At 44.2% G+C, this 13406-nt stretch overlaps 1 protein-coding gene across 11 annotated transcripts in view; it reads right to left on the bottom strand.

The window, feature by feature from the left end:
• Positions 1 to 13406, bottom strand: part of mef2d (myocyte enhancer factor 2d) — an 89389-nt gene that overhangs the window by 57001 nt on the left and 18982 nt on the right. For 2 of the 11 annotated variants that reach the window (XM_041043687.1, XM_041043693.1), the window contains exon 1: positions 8679 to 8888. The exons of the other annotated variants lie outside the window; for them this stretch is intronic. The gene's annotated coding sequence lies outside the window, so the exon portion shown is untranslated. Of the gene's footprint in view, positions 1 to 8678; positions 8889 to 13406 lie in introns of those variants that run through there. 11 annotated transcript variants of the gene reach the window in all.

Genomic DNA, 13406 nt, shown 5'->3' with positions numbered 1-13406 from the left:
AAAATGTTACACCGCATCATTATCCCTGACATCTGTTGCTGCCATTAAGCATCTCAGAGCTTCAGTCTTGTATTCCAGCGATGTGGGTGGAAAGCCATGAGCTGCGAGGGCAATATTCTGATTTTAACATTAATTCATGAGGAGAAAGTTAACAGGGATGTTCTTTTTCAGCTCCAACATGCCTCACTGTTGCTGCTGGAAGCTTCCCAGTACAACCACGGTCCTGTACAGTTGGACAACAAGGAGCTTCCCTTGGGCTTTCAGGGGTTAAGTGACTCGCTAAAGGGCACGTCACCCAGATTTTCCCAGCTGGTCGAGGTTTGTGAACTGTTGACCTTCCTTCTGAGTACCTGCCTTGCTGTTCTCTAGGCTACTGCTGGCCTTGATATTTCTGATACATCACCACCAATGTTTCTGCCACGGGCTGAATGTGTCAGAGCCTGTAGGGAAGCAGCACAGCGCTGTGACTGAGTCATGACACACAGAAAACAAACCACTTACACGCAGTCTCATAGCTAACACCTGTGCGTCCTGAAATCACCAGTCTACTGTATAAAGCCATGCTACTTCAGATGACAGTCTGTACGCTAAAAGTGATGGTTGTGCCTGAATACATGGTGTCAATGAATTCACAAAAAAACATACTGCTGTCACCTCTTAATGAGACTTTTTATGTCACATGAAGAGGTGACAGTCGTCCCTGGACCAGTACTGTCAGCCGGACCCCTGCGGAGATCCTTTCCCAGGTTGAATGCTGGATGTTGTACAAGTTAAAGTCCATCCTCGATGTATTTAATATAATGTAAACGTAAAATATAAGATGCACCTTCACTGATCCCCACAGGGGAAATTCAATAAACCTCTTAATGACTGCATTTAAAGTATTGTCTATTCCTTTTTGACAGTGTCTCCATACTTATGCTTTCAATAATGTAACTGACTGATCCATTTTTCTTCTGAAAATGCTGCTGCTGGCTAATCTGACTCCTTTTTGTCCCAGGATCTTGTAGCGATGTGGATCATTGTCCTGTGATGTTTTCAAGTTTTCTTCAGAAATCACTGCAGTGAATTCTTCTAAGTTTTGTAAGTATTGTGTAAATATTAAAGGTCTTTGCATGGACAATGTTCATCTCATCTTTTCAACCTTCCTTTGCACCTGCAGAATCAGACAGGTTGCCTCTGGGGTACAGACTGTCAGCAGCCACATCCACATGGCCCTGTAACTTGAACCATCCTGTACTGATTTATTTTAAAGGTGTTGCAATAGATTTTTTTTTCATTGCATCATTTGGTTTGTTTCTACACACACTCACCTGGCTTGTTTTGTCTTCAGGTAGCCTGAATGGCATTTTCCTTTCATCACAAACGAACCCTGCTGACTGATATTTATTTTTGTGCTAAATTCTGTTGAGTAAAAAGAAGCATTCAGTTCAGTCACACTAAAATAAGGTAAATGCAGTCACATTTTAAGTAAACCTAACCATGACATGTGAAGTGAACAAACCTTAAAACTAACAGTTAAAGTTTAAAGGACTTTTTCAAGGTCAGATTTCACCGTGTGCCACAGAATGCAGCAGGAGACTGATGTGTTTGGATTAAATTCTTTTGGCTTCCACAGGAGAAGAAGTGACGTAATCAGATAACAACTGAAACTGCACAGTACCTGGGTCAGGTACAGGTGATAATCAGAGCAGATTAAAATCTGGAATTAAAAATACAATTTCAAAGTTTCTGTATTTTTCTCTTATTTGTTCCCCCTTTTCCCCCCCGATGATTTCTAAGCACATTTATGGATTTATGATTTATTGACGATGGATTAGAACACACAAACACCCATCATGCTAAATTCATTTTCAGTCGTTTTCTCCAATACAACACTGAAGATTCAATATATTGGTCAGGGCTAAGTGTGTGTGTGTTATCTGCCTGTGCTCTTGCTTGTGTGTGTGCCTTCCTGCATGTCCATCCTTTGCTGCCCTGGTGTGTTAAGTGTTAGCAGAGCAGCCTGGAGCAGAGAGATAACAGTCGGTGGTAGGGGGCTGGTGGTTGCAGGGGAGGGAGGGTGGTGGCGAAGATGGTTCTCGGCTACTGGAGCCATGCCAGAGGACTGCTGAGAAATCCATCACTTTTCCCACTCAGCACCAACATCTGCCAAGCCCGACCGCGAACAGCTCCACCGCAGACCCCCACCGCGCCGTCTGCACCGGCCCAAACTGTGATTACACCAACCTAGGCTAATCTGGTCTGATGTCGAGGGAATTGTCTGAAGCACCATCAATGCATATGGATGAATGCAAGTGAATTTCAATACCCAGTAGGGATGTGGAAACTAAAAGAATTCAGAGATGGGGCCGTTTGAATACAAAGCAACAGATGCAGACCAAAATCAGCACGTTCAAACAGAGAAGGCCATCAGAAAACTATTTTCAAGTAATTCTAAATCACAGACAAACAGCTACCACTTCTAAATCACACTCTCCTTGGACTTGTGCAGTAAATGAAGCAATAAACAGTCTTATTTGCAAGAAAATGCAGCCACTACAGTTGTTAAAATGCCAGATGGAGACAGATAATACTGACCCTGAACCGAGCTACACAATCAGCACAATGCATTCTTCTTAAAGCTGCTCTGTGAATCACTCACCACTGTTTACTCATGTTAATATGACAGGTGGCATCTTGGGGTCATTTGGATCTCTGCTAACACTTAAGTGACCAACAAGTGAAGAAATTCAGATTTTTTTTTTCATGCCGTTGTCAATCATTTATATGTGTGTGTGTGTGTGTTTTATATTGTAAAATGCACATTGTTGAGAGAAGAAACAACATTTCGATTCCCCTGTATGTCTGACATATGGTGAATTGACAATAAAAAGCCTTGAATCCTTGAATAAATGCTCGCATATTTTAAAAATTCAAATTCCTGTTTCTCATGCGGGCAACACATCTGCTGTAACAAAGGCAAATAGCAGAGGATGTATGTCACGAAATCTTTACAAATCATGTTAACTGTTGATGAAATGTATGAAAAATGCTCATATCAGTTAGCATGCTGTACTGGCAAAATATCACAGGAGACGCCTTCACATTTCAAGACGAGGGCAACCTGCCGACAAGTAGCTGCTGGAGTCATGACCTCTGAGGGAGGCTATCAAAATGACTGATCTGTCCTTCAGTCTGAAGTCTGGGCGGATCAATATCTCACCAATATTCATTCATCACTCAGTGTTCAATCAAACCGGCCTGACGTGATGGACAAAGCACGAGATGACGAATGAAGCTCTGTGAATCAAATCAGCAGGTGTCTGAGGCGGTGGCGCGCTGAACGCTGGGAATCTGAGGGTTTTGGACCAAGCGAGCAACTTAATCAGTCATTCATTACCGCTTTAAACGCACCACAAACCATCAGCCTTCAACCAGCATCACTCTGTTGTGTTCCAGGGTCAATTCTGAGAAAACAGCCACTCATGAGATCTTCAACTTCTCGTTGTGGGCTTGGAGAATGTGAAATTTTAAAGATAAAGCCTGATGATGTGAAATTCAAAAGAGGCTGAGGGACATCTGTAGGATCAAGTGTTTTTTGGAACTTGGCCCACACCAGCCACTAAGGTCACATTTTCAGGCCAAACTGTTTCTGCCAGCCAGCAACACACTGCTTCGGCCAATCCAATACATGCACAAACACATGTGAGAGCACATTCTTGGTGGATTACTTTGTAAAAATGAGGCCGTATTTCTACTTGTTGCAACAAAAGATTAAATGACTGAAACCGTTATAACTTTCCAGAGTTATAAAATCCTTTCTTGAAAGATTATTGACTGTTGTGCTTACGTTGCCGTCTGATAAATGTTCAAACTCTATTACTCAAACTGGACATTCTGGCTGCACCAGTGCATGAAACAACACGCCCTCGCTGATCCTTGCATTGTTTTCATGTAGAACTGTTTGAAATCTGGGTATCTGCTGCTTTGATGCCAGCCATTCTTTTCCTGTCTCTTGTGAGTCCCCGAACTTTATCGAAGTGCAACCCTAAATTGCTGGAATACCCCTTTAAGCTGCAAATATCTGCACGTAGAGCTACCGTCATCATGAAAGCATTAATGCCAAGGTTCATACACACTCGCCAGCATCGAGATACGCTGTAATCATGAATCAGGTTTTCGAGGGGAGGGGGTAGGAGGAGATATCTAGTGGGCTTGTTCCTCATTGGGGAACAGATAGAACTGCCGATGGGGTCGAGGTTGTGAGAGCTGGGGGCAGTTTGGCGTCTAACTGGGCCGCTGAATTCCCTCATCTGACCTGGCGAGGCTCGGTTTGCGGCCCAACCTTGAGGGTGTTCTGCCAGCACCAGCTGTGTGATATTTACAGCCTGTTGCCTCATGTTCCCGGGCAACCATTGGACATGAGTCCCACTTCGCTCAGGCTTCAGTCACCCACAATGCATCTTTGCTATATCAACAAAACCCTATGGGTGATTTTGTGTTAGAAGCTTCAGCAAGTGGAGTGAAGGGGGGTATGGTGACAAATAGCGGAGGAGGGGAAGGAGATGGTGGATGGAGCTGCTGGCCTTATATCTGAAGTCTGGCTTGTGACTGTTATTGTGCCTGTGCATCCACGCTGCCAACCCTGGCAGTGGAATATGATCTCCCCTTCCCCCCTCCTCCTCTTACCCAATCATGGCTGAGACTTTGGAGAGGTGGGGGAGAGAGGGGAGGGCTGATGCAGTGCAAGGGCAGCACTTCTGAGGTGGTGGTTTGGGGGATGGGACGGGAGGGGTGGTAAAGAGATGTGTGCCTCTCGGCTCGTGAATCACGCCCGCACTGCCGGGCCGCTGTCAATACCGCAGCACGTACACACAGTCCCAAACACATGCATAAAAAAACCAACCACAAACACAAAGAAAAGCACACACCCACGCACTTAACACGGGGCACCCTAACTGTCACTGATCTACTGTTTGTGCTCATAGCCTCCGGCAGGAGTACAGCAAAACATACCCTGAAAATACCCATAATACACCCATGCACATACATTCGAGCACACACAGACTCACAATGAAGCCTTTTGTCCAGCAGCTCAGAAAGCATGTGGAGCAGAGAGGACTTATAGGTCTTACAATACTTTCAGTGTGGTTTGTTGTTGACTCTGAGACTTGCCCTCATCACTACATCACCAGCGTGGACTATGCGGTTTGACCTGTCAGGTGACATCACTGCCAGAGGCACACCCATCCCTGAAAGGTGTGAGATGACTGAAGGAGCCGGTGGAACAATGAGAGGGAGAGATCTCACAGTTAGGAGAAGATTTTTCTGTTTGCTAGTTTGTTGGCTTCACCTGCCAAGGTTTCCACAGACCACCCATGCTAAAAGCGTCAACACCCTCGTGATGCTGTGATAAAACGTGCTTCGGAGGAATGCATCGGATGGCAGGAACCATTTTTTGTCATTATCAATTTTAAAAAATGAAAAAAATATATTTTTGGTAATCGAAGACTGGTATCAGGGCTGACATGATCATACTAAAATCAGAGCCCCCTCTGTATTTTAATCAGGACCAGTGTGACATACTTACTTGATCAACACTTAGGCTAATATAGGTATTGGAATGCGACTCTGAATCAGCCGATACCCAGTGTTAAAGGACTCTAAAGGAAATCCGTAATCGGAACCTCCCTTTCATTAAATGTCAAAGAAAGCGAAGAATTCCCATCACAGGTTTGTAGAGCCCGAGGCAAAATCTTCAATTTGTTTGTTTTGTTCATTCCAGGCAACGATTCACGTCAGTACACTGTAAAAAAAATATGTATGTGCATTCCTGCAACGTCAGTTGCGCAATCCACCAGAGAGAGACAACAGCTATTGATTATCAACACTATGGATTCAGTTGTCCATAACTTGTTAAAGTAGTCAGTTGTTTTGTTTGACCAACAGTCCAAAACCAGAGATATTCAATTAATGACATAAAAAAAGAGAAATTTAAAATTTCTCTTCCACAATCACTGGAATCACTGCTCATTCATTCCAAGTGAAACATTAATCAGAAATGTCCCGATGTAAGAGAGCAAACGGTTTATTAATGAAGCCCACAAACGCAGGAAGTACCCAGCAGGGTCATCTAGTACACTGAAGGCTGTTGGTACTTGTAGGTGGCCTCGTGTTTTCAGAGACCGTTCGGTAAAAGGCCAGAAACATCCGCTGCTCCAGTGTAGAGCTGCACCTGGTTACTATTCTCAAAAATGATTCAGCTTTTGATTATTTTTCAGATTAATGAAATGGAGTTTATCTAAGAGGTGCTTTTCATAAGTCCCCACAGCCCAAAATGATCTCTTCAAATTGCTTATCTGACCAAGAGTAAGTGGAAAACCTCAACAAAACCGCTCTTTGATTAATAATCTGTCAAGTAACTAATGTAGTGCTGAAACAATTAGTCAGTTAATGGACATAAAAGTACTCGTCAACTATTTTGACAATCATCAATAATCATTTTAGCCCTTTATGATGAAGAACTACCAGGATTTGCTGATTCTCTCCATGTAATCTGAATATGTTTGGGTTATGTTCTGTAGGTTGGACAAAACAAGACATCGGATGATGTCCACTTAAGCTCTGGGAACTCCTGTCTTTGGTACTTTTCAACATTTTATAGATTAAAAGATTTACCTCTGTGTCACTGTGCTAAGTTCAAGTAACAGTGTTATCTGATCACTGCACATTAAATTGATAAAAACGAGTTACCCTAATGATGGCTGTACTGATTCATTACCTTGGCTCTAGTCTGTCTTGTCGTCACATCTTTTATAATCTCTATAATCTTTGTCATTAGGACAAACGGCCGTGTTTTGGAATGTACCTGTGTAAAGTGAGCTTTCTGAGCTGGTTTGGAGGAGGTTTCCTCCCTCACAGCTTTTCCCACCGTCTTAAATCTGCTGCGGCAAAACAACAAAAGGTCTGTGGCAGAGAAAAACGCCCTCAGGACAAAACACTGATGACATCAACGTGACACTCGGGGACACAGGGCGTGCTCTCCGGAGTCGACATGCGCACGAAAGTTTGCAATCACGTCTCATCAATGGGGCCAGACAGGCGAGATAAAGACAGCCAACACGCCGTTTGACACAAGCACTATCAGGTTTATTTTCATGAATGCAGGTGAGTGGGAGGAGGAATGCTGTTGTTTTAAGCACAATAATACCTGCCTATTTTTAGCGTGCACCACAAATTGTTTTGTGAGATTTATCCATCATTAGCTATGAAACGCGAGGACCGCAGGTATGCTGAAGGAGCTCCGAAACAATAAACACTCCGCCAAGAGTCTGGCACATGCACCGCTGCTTTGAGAGGCGAGCTGCAATCCTTTCAACAGATTAACCCTCCCTGAAGGAAACAGGTCTTTTGCAGAGACGCTGAATAAACTGACTCTGTCGTGACTGTTTACACGTGTGGTCATTTAGAAGCACGAGCTCCCTCAGCTCAGAGAGGCATCTTTCAGTGTGGCCACAGGAGATCGAGCCAGGGTGGCTTTGTTGTCAAGATACCCTTCAAAACAAGTGTCGAGCAGCTGCTTGGAGACCCGCGTGTCCGTCGACTCTTCTTCTAAGCGAGTTAAAATGAGGCAAGTGACAAGACAAGCCAATAAACTTGTAGAAAGCGGCACGTGGAACAATGTTAGAACCATACTGAGCGATTGACTCGCCTCAAGAAAACTCATTTTCTGTCTATGCCTCCAAATTTCAAAATGAAACGCTAGCTTCTACTGAGCAGCCAACAGCATTACAGCACGGAGAAGATTCATGTAACCATCTCCCACATACCTGTAGTCTGACAGAGTGATCCTTTACAGTTCTGAGATTTGCTATAGAAGATACTGAGGCAGACAGACCATTTTTCATATAAGAAAATGAAGATAAGGCTGCTGTCTCCTGAGCTGGAAAGGAATACCTCCAGGCTACAGAACATAAACAACTCCCTGTTATTTACCTTCTGTTTGACTGACTCGGAAAACAAAACAAAACAAAACAAAACAAGATGTGAGCAGAAAATACACCAAGGTCAAAGCATCAACTACGAAACTTCAAAGTATTATCTTTGTGTGTGTACTTTCAAAGTACACGTCATGGTTTTAACAGGTGTCAAGGGCACTCACTCCACACATTAATGGCCATGTAAGCCTTCGATTCAAGAGAGAAAAAGAACAGGTGTGATGTTACGAGCTGCACGACAACACAAGCTATCAACCATAAATCTTAACAACGGCCCCCCCTCCGCTCTCGACCCTCTCTCGGCAGATTCCGGGGCTGGGGAAGGTGTCAGCTCGGCGGCCGACAACAGAGAACAGGCCACACAGCAAGTCACCTCACACTCCTCGCTATCTGCCTCCCCCAGAGGCGCCAGCAGGCCTCCCCACCGACGGCTTACTGAACTGATTAGAGAAAGCTAAAACATGTTTGAGACCGTTTCTTCAGCACTGCAGTTTAAACCAAGCATGAGAAATGCGAACAAATGTTAGTTTTAGCCAGAGGAGAGGCAACGCGAACACTTAAAAACAGCCATCAAGTCTGACATTTTCACTTGAAGTAATTATGGATTTAAGCAAAGCTGTGTTCATGTCACTTCAAACCAATTACAACAGGGAGGACACACACACACACACACTCACACACTCGATCGGCCGCTCTTACCGTCAAAGGTTAAAGATACCAAAAGGCCTTACAGAAGTGCTCTGACACAAACAGAAAAAAAAACGCCTGGATTCTGGATTGAGGTCAGTTAATTTGGGAAAAAAAAAAGGAAGCTCCAAGTACGAGATAGTCCACGTCACTGATCTCAGAGGGAAACAGTCCTGAAGAGAAAGAGGGTCCAACTCAGAGCAGCACATGTGCAGCTCTACCATCGGCCGCTGAAGTGACAACTGCTGCTGGAACGCCTCACTCTGGACGCCCCAAATTACCCCTCTCACTGGACACTCACACAGCAAACTCACCCGCCCCCCACCCCACCAGCAAATCCCTCCCAGGTCACCCTTTGCCCTAATATGCCTTCAGCAACTGCCACCAATTCATCAGTGTCCCTGTCGGCCACCGAGGTGCTTATTGGTCGGCTCTTTAAAGGGACATTGTGCTGTTTTTTTTTTTTATTTCACCCCATTAACTACAAATCATGTACAATTAACATGGTGGTGACTCCTTGTACAAAGCAAGCTTTGTTATCTCTGAGTGTTTAACACTATTATCTTACTTGTGATTGGCAATAACATCTTTCTCAGTCTGAATTTATTGGTTTCTATTCCTTTCTGTAGGACATGAAAATCTACTGGCAGACTCCTGAAACTTTCTCGAGTTGTTAAATTGGAATCAAACTTTAAGTCTCAACAATTTTGATCATCGAATACAAATTGAAATAACTGATTAGGCAAATACCAAACATTTTCTGGTTTCAGCTCCTCAACTGGGAATATTTTTCTCTGTTATATATCATTGTGATCTGAATATTTTTGGGCTTTGGACTATTGGTCAGACAAAATAAGGGAATTTTAAGACGCCACCTTGAAGCCATTAAAAAACAAACAAACAGAATAATTAAACATATCAGAAAAGAAAATATCAACAGATGAATCTGTAATAATAATCATTAGGTACAGCCCTACTCTGGTGGATTACACAATGCAAACAGGTTCTGACTCATTGTACCAACATATTTCTACTGTACTGAAATGAGTGGAAACCAGTGACTGCAGGAATGTTAGCACAGCAACTATACTGGATACATTTGAAAATATACAACAAAAATGCAGGAATGCTAAGGAGCTAAAGCTGGCAAACACACGTGTGTGTGTGTGTGTGTGTGTGTGTGTGTGTGTGTGTGTGCGTGTGTGTGTGCGTGTGTAGCACCAGAGTGAGGCAGTCACTAGGTGCCTAGCTGAGCGTGTCAGATCCTCGTTGCACACCAATCTGTCCCCTGTGCACATGTGAGTGTATATCCCACATTTGGATCGTGAGCTGCCGGCAGTGGGACGGCAGCTGCCCACATACCTTTTGTTCCAGTGGACCCTTCAAGCCCCCCCACCCCCGAAATCAACACACACACACACACACTGCACTACCCCACACATATACACTTGCATGCTCAGCTGTCGAAGAGTCCAACGCACCGGTAATGTCTCGTGCCACTCAGCCCGGACTCTCTACACTTGTTTTAAAATGACTCCTCTGCTGTCAAACTTCGCTGGCTGCACCACCACACCTCCCATCCCCGTCAGCTCCAATGAAGACCGCCACCGACGGCTCTGATCTGACGCCACGTCCAAAGCTGTGGAAATCAAAACCCCTGCACATCTGAACTTGGTGAGATGCAGTAAGACGAGCGCACATAGGACTGTAAAAGGAGAGAACCGCTGTCTGTGACCGTTTGCGACAGTGGCTCTGCTTCCCAAGGAACGATTCTCAGCCCTTGCCCTTTCTTGACCTTGAAATCTCTGAGGGAGCCGGGGGGTGTGGGAAATGGGAGGCCAGGAGTCTGCTAAACAGTTGTGTCATTGAGTTTCCACACAGCACAGTACACGTATGTATGGACGCAGGCACGTCTGCGCCCAGAGCCCAACGGGTTAAACAAGGGGCAGAAATTCCAAGGGCCAATTCTGTCTTGCAGCAGTAACTTATATGGATAAATCCTTGAGGGGAGGGTGGAAAAAATGAACTCTCTTCAGCTATCAGGAGCAGCAAATCTGCCCATGGATGGGAATAATATACAACAGCAGTAAACACAACAATCCTAATGTCAGAGCACTGAAGACACAATTACTTCCACAACAAACACAAGTACTGAGTAATGGCCTAATCTCACTGCCCCTTCTCCAGGTTTCCCCCAGCTTGCCATCCACATTTGTCGTCCGTGTGTGCGGCTGCCTGTGGGCCCTCCATGTTGAACACACGGTGTTGGCCCGGAGCCTAAAATGGGGATCTATGAGCCTACCTCCTTCCTGAGTCAAACACGAACGCTGGCCAAGACTGTGTGGTGATGGCTGCATGTGGTGGGGATCCGGCACTGAGGAGAGGTGGGGGAGGCACAAACACCGAGAGAAAGGATATCTATTCTCTCTTCTTTAACAGAGCGGTGAGAGGAAGCAGCTACTTTGCCCAGAGGCAAGTGTATTTATGTTGAAAGGAAGCACACAAGTGTATAAGCTCCAGCTCGCGCCGTGATAAACATTCATCCATGTAGCTGCAAATACTCGGGAACAGTTGTAGAAAAGTGCAAAAGATTTGTTTTTGTGTCTTTGTTCCATGTGAAAGGTGTGCCACATGACTGATGTGCCATCACAAAGGAAAACTCAAGAGGTTTTGTTGAAAACAAGCTTATTTGGTACTTTGTCTTTGTACGAAATGACTAATAGGTTTGTGAATAAACATGATATGCTTTCAAGGGTTTGACAGTGAATACCCTGATTATGCAAATCTGCCTCCCTCCTGAGGATGGGGTAAATTAAAAAAATGACAAAGCTTTTCCCTGGTGTGGCTCGAGCGTGAGCTTTTCTCTTGTGTGTGACCTACATTACTGAGGAATTCTCCGCATTTTTGTCACACTCCTGACAAATCTCGCAGCATAATAAAGCTCACAAGATGAATTCTCTCATTTTCTGTTCCAGCATCCAGAGCAAATCTGTGTTGTTTAAACCTGCCCAGGCTTCTCGCTCATCAACACTTTCACGGCGTAACTGTAGCACCACAATGCTGGAACAGTGATACAGTTCATGTTTTACTTGTAGCTCACGTTAGATGTCTGGTGATTTCGAACCGTTCCAGTCCTCTGTGATAACAGCTGTCCCAAAGCGCCTTCAGTGGATCAAACCAATTCACAGCCCATTTTCACCAATGGGCTTCCACTTACGTCTGCGCCATCAAAGACAACATTATGATCCAATATCAACACAGGCTGCAGTGTTGTACAGTGCGGCGGGCCAACCTGCCCGAAATAAAACCACCTACACTTAGATCATAAAAGAATTTATACGCTTTTCTGAAATAAATCTATTACCTTTAAGGAAGAAGAGCAGAGGCACTCTGTCACACAGCAGGTACCTGACACATACGAGCAGTGTGGCTATTCTTCATCTACAAACTAAACTGATCAGGATCCAGATCTAAACCAGAAACTCTGCATCGTGTTTGTTTACTCTGAGGGAAGAAGAACGTTCTCTCAAAATACAGCGTCCGACGTCCAGGCTTCACTTCATTCACATTATGTTCTGCTACAAACTTGTCATTTTGGGTGTAAAAAAAAAACTGTGACTCTATGCTCTGAGTCTCTGTTCTGCATGCTGACGATTTCAAATGGCAACAAGAAGTAAAATCCTTCACTTCACTAACCTGAAATCCTCTTACCAAAACATCGGAATGGTCAAAAGATCTAAAGTTTGGAAGGACAGAGCTGGACAATGCTAATGTTTTCAGGATACAGTTTTCATGAGAAGTATCCGTTCATCATCACATCCTCTCCACATCTGACTTCAAAATCCAGTTTGGGCAAATGAGGTGAAACCACAGCCTCTTCATTCGTGGACACTTCTGTTTGCTGGAGCCACATTCTGAGATTAACCCTGACGTTACCCAGAGGGAAAGTATGTGAGAACACCTAAATGTTCTCTGGACCCGTTCTAATGTTCTCAGAACAGGCCCACAGCAATGTTAACTAAGGCTGATACTAACAAGTAGTTTCATTATCCATTTATGTGACAGCTAGTTTCTCAATGCATTGATTAATAATTTAGTCTATTGATTGTCATGGGAAAAGCTTCTATTACCTTGGTATGGTTTTACTTCATTTAGCAAAGCCCATGTAAAAATGCTAATTAAATAAGCCTAATGAGGAAGATCTGACAGAACATGGCAGGTTCATTTAAACATTACAGTATGATTTATATTATATGATTTAACCAGCGTCATGCGTCTCTGTGTCTCATCTGGCCCAGCCTGGCTCTCCCAAACTGGGGAAATTTGGTATCTCCCAGCCCCCGGAGCTGTCACAGCTAAAGGTTAAAGGTCAAGAGCAGCAAGACAAGCCCTAACAGACGCAGCAACCTGTTCCCTTCAACTGTCTGCCTCACTCAGCTGCCACCACAAGGGCTCCAACCCCTCCTAAAGCCTGTCCCTGCAAGGACAAGCCTTCTGCTCTTCCAGGCCATCACCGTCCACTCGGACACAGGGACAGTTTCAGGGACATATTATTAATGTCCAGGTGCACATTTACAGCTTATTTTAGCTGAATCATTGTCTCGTACATCTCAAAATACTCATTGAAGCTGTTCTACTATTCCTCTACTTTATGACTTACAGCTATTTTAAGGTGAAATCAATAAACTCGCATTGATTTCTCTATATCATGATAAAGAAAACAACAGTCTTTAAACTCAG

Source organism: Toxotes jaculatrix, chromosome 8, assembly GCF_017976425.1.
Source record: "Toxotes jaculatrix isolate fToxJac2 chromosome 8, fToxJac2.pri, whole genome shotgun sequence".
In the NCBI taxonomy this organism is placed as follows: domain Eukaryota; kingdom Metazoa; phylum Chordata; class Actinopteri; family Toxotidae; genus Toxotes; species Toxotes jaculatrix.
This window is presented reverse-complemented; position numbering and strand designations above follow the sequence as displayed.